This window comes from Sturnus vulgaris, chromosome 2 (assembly GCF_052056855.1).
Source record: "Sturnus vulgaris isolate bStuVul1 chromosome 2, bStuVul1.hap1, whole genome shotgun sequence".
Lineage (NCBI taxonomy): Eukaryota > Metazoa > Chordata > Aves > Passeriformes > Sturnidae > Sturnus > Sturnus vulgaris.
Window position 1 is genome coordinate 88088137 of NC_142244.1, and position 14295 is coordinate 88102431.

General features: G+C 40.4%; 1 protein-coding gene across 2 annotated transcripts in view; it reads right to left on the reverse strand.

Annotated features, from left to right (window-relative positions):
* Positions 1-10606: 10606 nt before the first annotated feature.
* The window catches only part of VWA3B (von Willebrand factor A domain containing 3B), a 72607-nt gene continuing 68918 nt past the window's right edge, over positions 10607-14295 (reverse strand). The window contains exon 29 of one of the 2 annotated variants that reach the window (XM_088159962.1): positions 10607-11397. The gene's annotated coding sequence lies outside the window, so the exon portion shown is untranslated. The remainder of the gene's footprint in view (positions 11398-14295) is intronic. The other variant, XM_088159963.1, reaches the window with a different exon arrangement.

A 14295-nucleotide genomic window follows, 5' to 3' on the forward strand; every position in this document is an offset into this window, starting at 1 on the left:
AGGCAAAATGCTGAAATAAGAAACGCTTTTAAAGAACAAATATCACTGTCTGGGACAGGTGGGAACTGTTGTCTTATGAAATGGAAACAACCACAGACTGTTGGGAAGGACGAGAATTTAGCAGAGGAGTTTTGCAGATATACAGAGGGTTCTATAGGAATGAGGGCAAGTCTTGACATACAAAAGATGCTTTTAGGGTCAGTTGTTGCTGGAACAACTGAAAGAACAAAGGTTTAGTCGAGTTGGAAGGAGTTTTATGACTAAAGTCCAAAGACTAAGTGGCCTTCAAACAAAAGGATAAGTCTTATTCAAATAAGGCATGTTTTCTACCAAGCAAACAAGCATAGGCAGACAGAAAGATGTTTTTTACCAAAGCTAGAGGAAATTTCCACTGCAGAGCAAGTCCCAAAGTTTAACATGTAACTACTAACTCAGATGATTGGCTAGTCACTAACATAATATGGTAATTTTAGCAGTTTTGATAGGTTATATGTAAATGTAAAAAGTATTGTGTATGATGTTGATTGGTGGTCATGCATTAAGAGGCTCTGTAATGAAAAGTATATAATGCATTGTAACATGAATAGAATTGGGCTTCAGGACACACAGCTTGCCTATAGCCAGCAGCTATAGGCTCACCCACGACCCTCAAGAGCCAGCTGAAGCCTCTGTCTCTCCATCAGGCTCTTACAACAGACAACAAAGGCAAAGACTCAGGAAATATTTGCCAACGGGAAAATTCTGTATACAGGCTTTGCTTGAACAAACAAGCTGTGTGAGAGCTGGGGTGGGTGACTGATGTGCTCCTTTGCAGATGTGCCTGAACTGAGCATGTTACTGGCTCTCACTGTAACCTTGGTGGGAGGGACAGGTCCCTCCTGCATGACTCTTTTGTCTCTCTTTTGAGGAGATGCCTTCTTTTGTAGTGTGAGTGCCAGGGTATCTATGCCCTATCTCCTTTTGGCTTACACACACACACATGGCTACAGCATGATAATTTACCATGGCCTGGCCCATCAGAGTTTACTAGAATGCAGATATTTCCCCAGACAGTGAAATCATCCTGGTTTCAAGCCAGCTTGTCCTGTTCCATACCAACAGGAGTTTTATTTCAGCAAATTAATAGCACACTTGAAAGTACTATTACAGTGGTCAAAGACCTTCCATAGCAGGAACTACCAGCAAAACCTAAGTTTCAAAGTTGATGCTGCCAGTGCATGAGGAATGAGGAGGACTGTTAAGAGAGAGCTGAGGGAGCTGGGGTTGTTTAGCCTGGAGAAGAGGAGGGTCAAGGGGGCACCTTTTTGGTGTCTACAGCCACTTGAAAGGAGGGTGCAGCCAGGTGGGTGTTGGTCTCTTCTCCCAGGCAACCGGTGACAGGACAAGACAAAACAGCCTCAACAAGCTCAAGCTGTGCAACTTTCCCCAGGTAGACCCGTGGCTGTTGTGGCCTTGGGGGTGTTATAGCTATTTTTATGGGGTATCAAAATGTCTTTGCCAATATCTCTGTAGCACACTATTCTGTTTCTTGTCAATTTAACGTCATATTCAGAGGGACATCAAGACACTGTAATGTAGCACTCTGGATTAGCAGCCTGCAAAGAGATTGCAACTAATCTTCTGATGTCACTTGAAAGTCAAATGCAAAATGGCAGCACAGCTGCCATTGGGAAAAGGGATTTCCCAGAATGGTGCCTTCTTTTCAGCACAGAGGAAACTCAGAGAAAACCCTAAGTGGTTTTCCTGAGGGCTAGAGACAGACTCAGAGCTTTTGGGAAAAGCTTCAGAGTCTGGCAGTAAGAGAGAAGAATTTATGAGATTAACACTGCTAAAATCCTAATAATAAGACTTAACAATGCTTGCACCTTCTCATGCACAGAACAACAAATAGTGGCTGATTTGATGCTAGTAATGCTTAGAGGGGAAGGAATGATTTCACAGAATATAATCATTAAGATTAGCTTCCTTTTTATCGCCTTACATATAAAGAACAGCCCTGAAGGACGAGTTCCATGAGCTTAGCAAGCAGTATTCCTAAAACCCTTAAACCCTTTTTTCCTTTTCCTTAAACCCTTTTTTTTTTGCCACAGGAAGGGGGGCTTGTTAGAAAGCATGATGTGCTAGGTGTTTGATACAGAAATAAGGAGGTTAAAACCAAGCTTCAGACGCTTGTGTCACACTACTGAGAGACTGGGAAGGAGAGCTCTGCAGTTTCTTCTGCCCCTTCCATTGCCAGGCAGCTGCCTTTTCTAGAGAAGAGCTAAGAGTCCTTTTGGTGTTAGAACCCATCTTTGAGTGACAAATAATATTTAATTCTAGGGCTATTTAATTTACTTTGTCCTTATCCTCAAAGCATGGACTGATCAGTATAGAAACAGCTGGTGAAGGGCATGTGGCTGTAATTCAGAGATTGGCCACATGTCTGGTTTGCATGGCAATTCTGAGTCAGGTAACTCATTCACATGGACTCTGAATGCAGAAGAGGACCATCTTCTCCAAAATCAAAACCTTGCAATGTGAGCAATCATCATTCACAAGGAAACTCCATTCACCTTTCATAACTATGTCAAAAATACAGCATAAAAATGAGAGAAGTCAACTTCAGAACCTTCTGGTTGCTAAAGTAAAGCCCAAGCATACGACAACATCAAATTGTAATCAGGCTGTTCTTGGCACTGCAGAAATCACAGTTATTTTCAAAAATAAATCATAAAGTTGTATACTACATCAAAACTATTGAAAAGGGACATTGCAGTGTGTTTCTTTTTCTGAAAGATGTAGGGAGGTTGGGTGACTAAGTCGCCGCTGCACTCATTTCAAAGAATAACAAAACTAAAATTAGAACAATACTCTAGAAATTGCTGTACCACAACAAAGCAAGTAGTTACTTTAATTGTGGCTATGTTTTGTTTATGGATAATATTCAGGAGTGAACAGTAGAGGGTGTTAGCTTAAAGGAAAACTTGAGTTAACTCTGTGGAATAAGTCCTGTTTAATACAATTCACAACAAGAAAAAATCAGATGCTGAGAAGTACCTTGTCTCTTGGTGCAAATGGCACTAGGGAACCTGTCCATGACCTCACCTCAAGAACAAAGTAAAGGAAAAAAAGTAATTGCAAAAAAAACCCTCTTAAAATCATAGGATTTTAGAATTATTTCGGTTGGAAAAGACCTTTAAGCTCATTGAGCCTAGCTGTTAACTTGGTGTCGGGAAAATTAATCCACAAACACCAGAGGTTTATGTCCAAAAAGGAGACAGAGGAGTCCTTTTTGCTTTATTCAAATAAAGGGAGAGGCCATGGGACATTCCCCTGGGATCTCTCAAATTTTTGGAGGACGCAGCCTCCTTTTTATCCTATTTTCCCGGCCGCATTTCCCTCTCTCTTTCCCCATTGGCTGAGGTACTTGAGAGGCACAGACTTCCCGGAACGCCTGATACCTGAGATTCCCCTCTAATGTATAACCCTCCCTTTTAATTTTTAATTCTTATAGAATACATAGTTTTCCCCCGTTGCTTCTTTCATCTTTCGATATACAATTTCATTTATCAACAACCCTACAGTTTGTTTGTAAAGGCAAATATCATTTACATTCATCCATCAGTGGAATCCATCCCATTGTTTCTTTTATCTCTCAGTGCTAGCCTTATCCACCAGCAGATCCACAGTTCATTTGTAAAGACAAATTCGACGTTCCTCTCACTGGCACCACTAAACCATGTCCCCAAGTGTCCCATCTACACATCTTTTAAATACCTCCAGGGATGGTGACTTCACCACTAACTGGGCAGCCTGTTTCAGTGCTTGAAATCCTTTCAGTGAAGAAATTTGTCCTGATATCTAATCTGAACCTCTGCAGGCACAGTTTGAGGCCATTTCCTCTCATTCTGTTATTTGTTACCTGGCGGAAGAGACTGCCCTCCTGTTTTCATGTCATTCATGACTAATTAGTAGACTTGAATGATTTTTCAATGTAGCTTGCAGATTGGATAATTATTCTTTTGATGACTTTCTGGATAGCAGCTCAGAAAATGTTTTCAATTAGATTTTTTTTTTTGGTAGCATGCCTCGGTATCACTAGGTTTGCCTTTGTTTTCTGCAGTTTCCTGATGTCAAAACAATTTCTTCCACTCTTCACATAATTAGGCAGATATAAATGGACAAACCTAAGCCTCTCCTGCAGTACTCACCAAAGGGAATAACTTTACTGACAGGGCTCAGTGCTATTTTAGGCGCTGTGGATTATTTCCCCCAGAATCTAGCAGCCAGACAAAATGAGTCCTTAATAAGTCTTATGTCATATGCCAGCCTGAACCACCCTTAGACATCTCAGATAGCTCTGGACTGATGTTTGGGCAGCTGGACTTCATCCTGTTTGTTTCAGTTCTGTGGGTCTGAAGAGAAAGAATATATAGAGAGGTTTTAAAATTCTTTAATTTATTTCAAGTTCTTCAGGAAACATATTTGTAGCTACAGCATTCATGAGCATCACATCTAAAAATCCTGAATTATGGGACTTTTCTCCCTTTCCATTTACCCAGATGCCCAATCTATGTCCTGGACACACACTAAGTGCTTGCATTTAGATTTCAACTCTCAGATGAAAATTGTCGAGCGTAGGTCTTACCACAAACTTGGCTACCTTTATTTTTATACATTTCAATGTATATTCAATGTACATTTTAGTTCATAAAACCTCATGAACACAAATGAGACACATTTTTAAAGTATTGTATAGTTGTAAGTAGCACGTAAGTATTATGGGGAATTAACTGAAGTCACATACATTAGTGTCCAGAGTTCTTGTAACAACAAGCCCTCACACTTACCTGGGGCCACTGCTGGGAAGATCGAAAGGGCAGAGCCACTGAGTTCAGCATTACACAGCTTGTAAGAAGTCCAAAGCCCTTGCAGAAGTGTTTGTAGTTTCATTCAAGAAAAAAAAAAAGCCAAACCGCAATAGATGTGCATGTAAATACAACATATAACAAAACTTTATTATTACCTACTTTGCCAGAGCCACTGCATAAATATTCTGAGATCTGTCTTTGCTGGTTTCTGTGCAGGAGTGGCCTTGTCCTCTCAGCTTCTCCCTGACTTCTTTGAAGTTAAAAAGTGTTTGCCACTGCAAAGCACCTGCAAACCACATACACACAAGGTCACATTTATACAGGAACAAAAGTTTTAGTCACTGGTGGGAGGTGAGGAATTTTGTGTTCAGTGCTTTGGCATGCTGTGAACTTGAAGGCTTTTGCAGCCCAGTTGTATGGGTAATGGACAAAACTGGTCAGACTGGTCATTTGATTATATTGATCTCTTAAAGCAACACAAAACGGGAGAAAAAACGACCACAAGCTATTTGTCACCTGCCAGTTTGTCACTAGGAACATTCCTCTTGGTGGATCAGACACTCTACACAAAATGTCACACATTTATGAGAGAAAGGATTCCCAAAACTCCCATCGACCATGGAAAATGTTAGGGCTTTGCTGTTTTGTGTCAATTATAAAGCACATCCCCTGAAACTTTCCAGTGTAACCCATTTCTCTGTGGAGTTAAAACCTGCAATCTCCTGTTGCTCTTATAGCCAGAATTAAGCTAAAGATTCCATGGTAAGAAAATGAGAAAGAAGAGGCAAAGAAAATTCATTTTTTGTCCTTTAGCACACGAAGGAAGTCTGTGTAGCTTTTGTGCTCAAGCTGAAAACACAGTGACAGAGTGTAGCTGCTCTCTGACCACAAGGACTGGGAGAACTGAAGGGATCAGCAAGCACAGTATTGCTCATCCCAGCCAGAGCTAATGTGGCTGAAGGCATTTAGCCATATATTTAATTAAGGGAACAAACTCAGCTGCCAGCCCTGCAGGCATACTCACAGTGTAATTATCTGGAAACATATTTTTAAATTCATATGCAAAATATATTTAGGCACTCAATACAAAGCTGTTAGGCTGAAGTGCTGCCTCTTGTTCATTGAGGAAGGGTCTGAGTTTCCTTCTTCTGCAAAGCAGCTGCATAAAATAATGATTGATGGTAAATCCTGATATGAATTTTCTTGTGGAAGAAATTTTTTCTGCTGGTATACATCTTATAATTTATCCACAGGCAAACTACCCCATGTCACCCACTAAGATATAAGTAAAGAAAATGGTCAGTAAATACCAAAATATGCTTCAGTTCAGGAAGAAGAGGACCAAGATAAATAGTGAAAGGTATAACACATATAGCACACCCTGCCTTGGTGCCTAGTCTGTCACCAATCTATAAGCTATCTATTAAATCCAACAGCATCTTGCCTTTTTATGGACAATTCAGATTCAGTATCCATGACTTCCTGTAACAGTAATCCCTACAAAAACTTGCTTAGTCCTTGTATTTTGTATGCTTGTATTTATATTTTTTAATACTTTGCACACCTAGCAAGGCCAAAGCTCTTTCATTTCAAGGTGACTTTTGTGTTAGATCAATGAAAACAGCAGAGGGGAATAAACAGGCAGCATCTGTGGGTGGTAAACCAATGCAGTATATGTGAAAATACTTTCAGAACAAAACGAGGCTCTGCAGACAGGCAGAGAAGGTTGAAAACACGAAGTATAGTAGAAAGAAAACAAAAAGCAATTCTGCTGTATTTGCCATCTATATTCACTGCATTGCTTGACTTTCCTCCCCTCACACATTTCTTGGTTAAAGATTTCAGTTTCCATTTCATCTGTGAAAAGTGAGTAGATTCACAGCATGTTGTATTCGCAGCATGTAGAAAGAGCATGGGGAGATGGTGATTCTATGAATTTCTGGCATGTAAGGAGACCGTCTCAGCCCAGGACTGCCTGTCATGTTCCCAGCACGGCCCCACACGTCCCAGCTAGCAGGGAGAGCAGTGCTGCAAGGTGAGAAGAGGCAGAGCCTGCAGCAGCTCCAGCAGCAGCAGCTCCAGCAGCGCCCGGAGCGCAGGAGAAGCAGTGGCACTGCACCGGCTGTGCCTTCAGGCAGCGGCGAACAGGGAAGGTGTCATGTCAGTGATCTATCTGAGGAGAATGTTGGGCTTGAAAAGTCATCATCTTCAAATATTTATTACTTACTACTCTTCCAGATTCTGTTTTCAAGCACAAGGATCCAAGATCTCCATTAACTGAGCCTATGAGCAACTGTGAAGCACCAGTATTGTAGGGTGGATCTTAAACCCTTGCCGGCTGCTTCTTGTCTGGGCTGATCAATGCAGCATCAGTGCTGCAATAGCCACTGTCACGTGGCTTCTGGTTGACTCAGGGGACTGACAGAGGTGTTTTCAAAAAATAAATATGCATACATACAATATAAAACAGGTGAGGTGTGCAGGGATCTCCATTATCCTCATCACTGTCTGATGAAGCAAAGACTCAGCTCAAGATGAGTGCATGCAGGTAGCTGTCACTACATGTCAAAGCCTGTGTCATAAATTTCCCAACATCCTCTCCTCAAAACCCATAAGCAGCTGCTTGGATGCTGTAATGCCCAGGTCTGAGTTACCTGTGAGGGAAACTGTCTGGAGCAGGGAATGCCACTGGAGATGGACAATTGCCTCTTCCAAACCTGCTAAGGACCACGACATGGGGCAACTTTCACAGGAAGGGATGACACTGCCAGTGCTGAGACCCCAACCTTAATAGCTTTTGGAGTGGAAGAACTGGGCAAAAAGAATTGGTGCTCCATTTAGGCCACAGATGTGTTAGTATTTGTTTACTTCTTACCTCTTCTTACAGCCCTGTAATTAGAAGACTGAGCTTACAACATGTTGAAATCATCCCTCACCCAGTTTTGCCCTCAGTATGCTTGCTGTTAAATTGGAACCTGGGCACCACTGAGCCAGGTTGAGGTGTGTCTATGCAGAAGCAGCCAGGCTGCATCAGCAAACCTTGTCTCATAACTTAGGCAGGTATAGCACTTGCTTCGTGCTGTTGGCCTGGCTCCAGAGCCACTGTGGGGAGGACTGGGATCACTAACTGCTTGGTTTTCAAGGGCACTCAGCATAAAACCTTCATCCTTTTCTGCTGAGCACTTCCCTTTCCCAGGAGAAGCACCTCCCAGCTGGAGGAAAACCTCAGCTTTGATGCCAACACTCTCATTTTATCAAGAGCAGAGGTTTACAGTTGGCCCTGGAGCACTCAGAGCCATGGGGATGTGTCATTAAGAGGACCTATGTGCTCTCTCACAGCATTGCTGTTTTTATGCAGCAGCCAAGCCAGGGGCAAGCAAGGAAACAGCCCTGGAAGAAATGGTCTATTGCATACCTGTGCATATTGAGTCAAAGTTTATTATACAAACTACCATGAAGCTTCCCTTTTTCTCAGAAGATAGGACATTGATCTGATTTCCTGTTGTCACAATTGAGTAGGAGGTTACTGATGCTTTCTAAAGGAATTCAGGCTCACTTTTCTGCTTCCTGCCATTCTAACAGCTGGTACCAACAGGACAGCTAGCAGGTGTTCTCTCCCTATGCTTTTCATGCAGACCTGAATGCCAAGAGCTGAGTCCCAGCCTCTGGGTCCAAGGCTTGGTCTAGAAAGATGAATACATGTGCATGTGAATATTCTTTTCTATTTGTTGGTTTGGGGGCTTTTGTTTAGTTGTTTTTGCTGTGTAGGATATGTTTGTTTAGCAGGTAGGAAAAGTGCCATCTTAGTAGCTGGAAAAGAATCAGAAAGGAGTAGTCTGAGCATAGTCTTGGCAACCCAAACCCCACTTCTGCCAACTTTGTGTGAGGCAGTGTGATGAAGCAGCAATCTGGATTTTTGATGGTCTGGTTATGCTCCCTTGACAGAATCTTAAATTAGGCCTTCCTGGTTAGGCTCAGCTATCTGGTAAATCCAAATGGAAAATTCATCTTTTTGGCAGACCATGATGATACTGCTTGTCTTTTCAGAAGAGATGGCGGACAGACACAAGCATATGAAAACATACATCCCATACATCTGCACCAGGGTGTGGAACTCAGAAGAGAGCTCACTTTGTGCAAACAGACCAACAGGAATGTTTGAATGAAAAGAATAAATCAATTCTAACAATTCCCAAGCTTACTGAAAAGCAATGCAACAAAACATTTAACCAAACTCAAGCAGGAAAGTCTTTTGGCCACAGTAGCGAAAATTAATAAATGTTATCCCATGACAAGTGCTTCTTGAGGTCAGACTGCACATCCAGAACGGAACAGAGCAATGGATCCTTAATCACTCGTGAAAAGGGAACTCATCCATCACCATCCGTATTTCTATAATACATCAGTTTTTAAATATCATTTGTTTAAATAAGCAACAGTGATTGATGGCCACCCTTTATACAGAAGAATTAGCCATTCAGACTAACTGTGCTGACCATTTTGATCCTGTGCTTGGTTAACATTCCTGTTTGTATTTCTCATAGTTTGTATTACGCCAAGTGTAATGCTAAGGTAAGTTTCTTCACACATTTTTTGAAACAGGATCTGAGTCTTTGGCACCGTGTGATGGCACATAATCCAACTGCACATACTTAACAAAATTGGCCCACACTCCATTTTCTTCATGTCATTGGAATTGCACCTGCTCAGCCTCAAACACTCAGTAATCACAAAAGACAAAGGTGAGATCATCATGTCAATGCTAGATTAATTTGATTGAGACACATCTGCCTCAAAAAAATATGAGCAGGTAGATTCCAAAGTCTGTGTGACTGAAAGCCATTCTTGGGGATAAAACAGATATCTAAACTTTTCATTTAGATATCTTCTCTACCATCAGGTATGGGGCTTTTCCATCCATTGGTAGTGCCATTTCCTTCACATAATGTTCACATCCCCAGTAAAGTATTTCTTTCCAGATGCCCTGTCCTAAAACTTCATGAATGCTGTGGTATAGTGGTATCTCTTCATTGTATAGAAAAGACCCTGAGTGACTGCCTGTAAGGGACTCCATGTGTGTGCCAGCTCCATTCTCCAAGAGCAAACTCTAGGACATGAGGAAGGAAAGAACAGAAGGTGATACAACCTATGCAAACTGCAACTTCCAGGATATACCATTTCAGTTTCTCTTGGGTTTGAGTCTTCCCTAAATCAGGCCAGGCAAAAAATTTCCACACACTTTCTCACATCCCTACTGAACTACTCTGGCTTCATGGTCATTTTGGCTGCACAAACGCTGTATTTCTCCTTTACTAAATAAAAGTGTCCTTTTTTTTTCCTCCTCACTGAGACAAAAGCAGGTATCAAACCCTCAAGATTTTCACAAAATTGATCTCCAGTGAAACCAGTGTTCTCCTGGGAGATATCTGCATAGCCACTATGTAGGATTTTCCTGGCCAAGTGTACACTTGAACTATGTACCTAAGCCAGGCAATTGAAAGGTGCCTAAAGGAAGCACTCAAGAGATATATAAATATATCCTCAAAGACTCTGCCTCCATTGACTATAGAAATATTTTTTTAATATACTGTCTCTTAAATGATGGCACAAGACTATTCTCATTTTTGTCTCTATTACTCTTTGTTTAATCATGCAACAATATTTAATATTTGCTAATATTAAATATTAGCAGAATAGAATGTAGGATGTAGTATTAATCGAATAATATTCTTCCTCTGATAAAGACATTTAAAATAGAAAAATCAAAGTGTAGAGGAGGTAATAAAGAAAAATACAAGACTTGAGATTTTATTGCTACAACAAAGCAGATCAATATCCTAGTAGTCAGACCCAGTTATAAACGTGTTATAAACATCTGTGATCAAACTGGCTACCACAAAAGCTGGAATTCACCCAGTATAAATGTACTCCTGGGTTACAATATATATATGTGTATACTTTAATTTTCCACCTATTTCTATTTGGTTAAATGTATCTTTTCAACAGCACTTTACTTCAGATTTAAAGATAAACGCACACATCTACCTGGAAATTGCAGTCAAGCTTGAGAATTTTTTTAATGTCCATTTACTTCTCTTCTGATATTGATACTCTTCAACAGCACAGCTGGCCCTCTGCTGCTGTTTCTCTTTCATAACTCCAAAGTAAGTCTGCAAATTTGTAAATAATTTAATATTCATTCTTAAGTTTAGTTTTGATTCAAGAACTAAATTTCACTATTACAAGTGTTAAAATCTTTCTTATCTGAAGCTTTATCCATTCCTCCCATGCTCTTCCATCCTGCACCCTTCCTTCATCTTCCTTCGCTCCGTGCAGTGGTGCCGAGGCTGTCTTGCCAATCCTCGCTGCTCCATGCTGACTCCAACCACTCTGGGGCTGCTGCTTTTACCAGGCTCTGGAGAATTTCCTTCAGCTGGACTCTGCAAGCATCAGGGAGATTTCAGTGTGCTGGAAGGTGAAGATCTCAATAGCTGCAGAGTTTGACACCTCGATGAACACCAGGATGATAAAATGGAGAGGGGAGATGCTAGGAGAGAACCAGGACTCTTTAGTGAGAGAACACACTGACCCACCATGAGCTTGGATGTCACAGTTCAAACATCCCCTGAAATTTGTCATGAAACAAATAACTCAATGACTATGCTGACAGAGCAGTAGTTCTGCATAGAGATTTTTTGCTTTTTTCCTCACAAGTTCAAACCAATTCGTTTTTCAGGTATTTTAAAGTATCTTTATTTTCTAAGTATCTAATTTTCTCAAGTCTGCAGCTTGTAGCTGTTCTATTCACAGGCCAATCTTTGATCTTACTCTTTCTCAGGAATCGTCTTCCAGGAACTGCTGGGATAGGGGATAGGCTACAGGGAGCTTTCTCTAACCCTTGTCTGAAGGGTCACTGGAAAGTCACTTCTCAGTCATATCAAATGAGACCTCCTGGCACAAAATGATGACAATCACAATGAATGACAAAAGACCAGAAGCTGGAAGAAAAATTAAAGAGAATATAATAGGAAGAAACAAAGTAAACAAAAGCATATACTCTATTTTCTTCAAACTTTCGTTTTCAATGGTCATATAAAAACCACTTGTGTAGTAGAAAAACAATACTGTGGAAGGAATCAGAAGAATACAGAAGGATAAGAATATGATGCACAGGTTAGGAAAGCAACAGCACAGATTGAATACATATAGAGTATGAGATTTGAGTATGATTAGTTTTAGGAGTGATTGTCATCCAGAGTTACCAATGAAACTCTTGAGGGTGCAGTTTAAAAATCAAAAGTGTGCCTTTGAAAATTGCCTAATAAACATGCACTGTGAGCACTTACATACACAAAAGGAACATTCTGGTTCTTCTTCAGCACCCTAAGAGACAGAAACCTAGAGTTCACATGTGTGAGGATCAGGAAGTTTCTTGACTGTGTCTTGTCTGTCTGCAGTACAAAAGCATTGCCAGACTAAAATACTGAAAGGTATTGTGGCCATACTGCTTCCCTGAGTAAAGTGAAAGCTTCACTGTTAAATGAGTGTTCCCCATCACATACAGTTCACAATCTGTTTATTGTCTTCAGCCAGGGCACAGGCTCTCTATGTTTCTTCCTAAGAGGCAGAAAGAACCCATTCTGGTCTTGCTCTTAAGATCTGGACTGAACTGTCCTCCATCTCTGCCCTCAGATATCCCCAAACACACCTCCAAAGCCAATGGAACTGCACTTTTTTTTTTTTTTCCCTTGACTGTCTCCACATTTCATTCTTTATGGGGAAAGAGAGGAGAGTTTCGCACACTTTCCTCTTTCCCTGAGCCAACAACCCCGAGAGAGTACAGAATGTTTCTGGCCAAGCTGTGACATGGTATCAAGAGACAAACAAAAGCTAAATCTGGCCACTGTTGGGAAGCCCTTAACCACACACAGCTGCAGTAAGGAACAGAGGCAGGCATAGCTGAATTGACATCAACTGCTCATTAAACAAGCCATGACCAACAGATGGGAACACTGCTTTATTATGATCGCCTTCTCCAAATGCTGAATGAACTAGATGGAAAACAAGACTGCAAAATGAGTGGGTGCTAAAAATGGGAAATCCTACTGCAGGAAATCAGCCAATCCACTAGAATGCCAGGTGCTACAGCTGCTCCACTCTTGAACTCAATTCAGACAAACTGCATTTGCCACCGAAAAGGATAGAAAATGTTCATTTTCAAAGGTCTCCCAACTACCCCACATTGGCAGTTAAAGTAATTATCAGCATAATTGCTTCAAGTCACAGCTCATTATAAATGAAAAAGGAAATTTTGGCTCTGATAGCTATTATTTGCTAATGCATCAGGCAATGCACTGTATTACTGTGTATCACACCTGTATTTCACTCCAAATTTTTCTCTTTTTTTTTTTTTTTTACTAGATACACATTTTAGAAAATTGACAAGGAAGTTATGTGGAATAAACATTAGGCATTATAGAACAGAGAGAAAACTAGAAAGGCAGAAGAATTTTTCTACAGAAACAGATACATTGTTTTGTTGCACCTACAAAACAATTATTTCAATAACCAAGGACAAGGTTAAGTGTCAATGGTCTTGCTACATCAAATAGTATTATTTGAGTTACTAAGACAAAGAATCACTAGACAACAGTCAGCAGGAATTTGCCAGGCTTTCATTTACTCTCTTATAAACTCAGAGCTAACTAACACAGTAAGAGTGGCAAGCATACACATCAAAATAATAACGTGTCAAAACAGCAGTTCTGGAAGAAATAAAACAGAATTCACTTCAACACAACAATGAAGTTAATATATGGTAAATAACTAACACAATTATTTCATCTTTATTCACTTCTGTTTTTACTGTTTCCACAAGTGGGACCAACAGGAAAGGGCTGTTGATTCCTCTTAACAATCAGAAATATTTTAGCTGAGGATAAATCAAACTACAAACAGTCCAAATTCTCTTAATTCATATAGGGCCCACAGCTCTGTGGAAATATAAGGCTTTATGGGAATGCAAGGCTTCATCAACCACCTATAAAAGAGCCATGTAACTGAATCTACATTAGCCTGGAGAGCACAAAAATCCATCTTGGTATTTGGCAATGCTCATTCAAGTTTAGGAGAACTTACCTCCTCGCATAACCAATGAAAGTACATGTGAAGGCAGCAGAAACATAGGTAGAAATGTTGATTAACACATCAAATAGTTATAAAACATAGCCCAGTCAGATTATTAAATATATATGTGTATATATGAAGAAAATGCCTTTACTTCAGTCAAACAGATCAGGACTATAGAGCTTTTTCAGAAGTTAAAACAGATCCAAATTATCTAGGTATTTTATATGACAAGGAAAAGAATATGTGGGAGGAATATACATCTTTCAGAAAAACCCAGTTTACCAGACTGCTTTTAGAAATCTAAAAAAAAATAAGC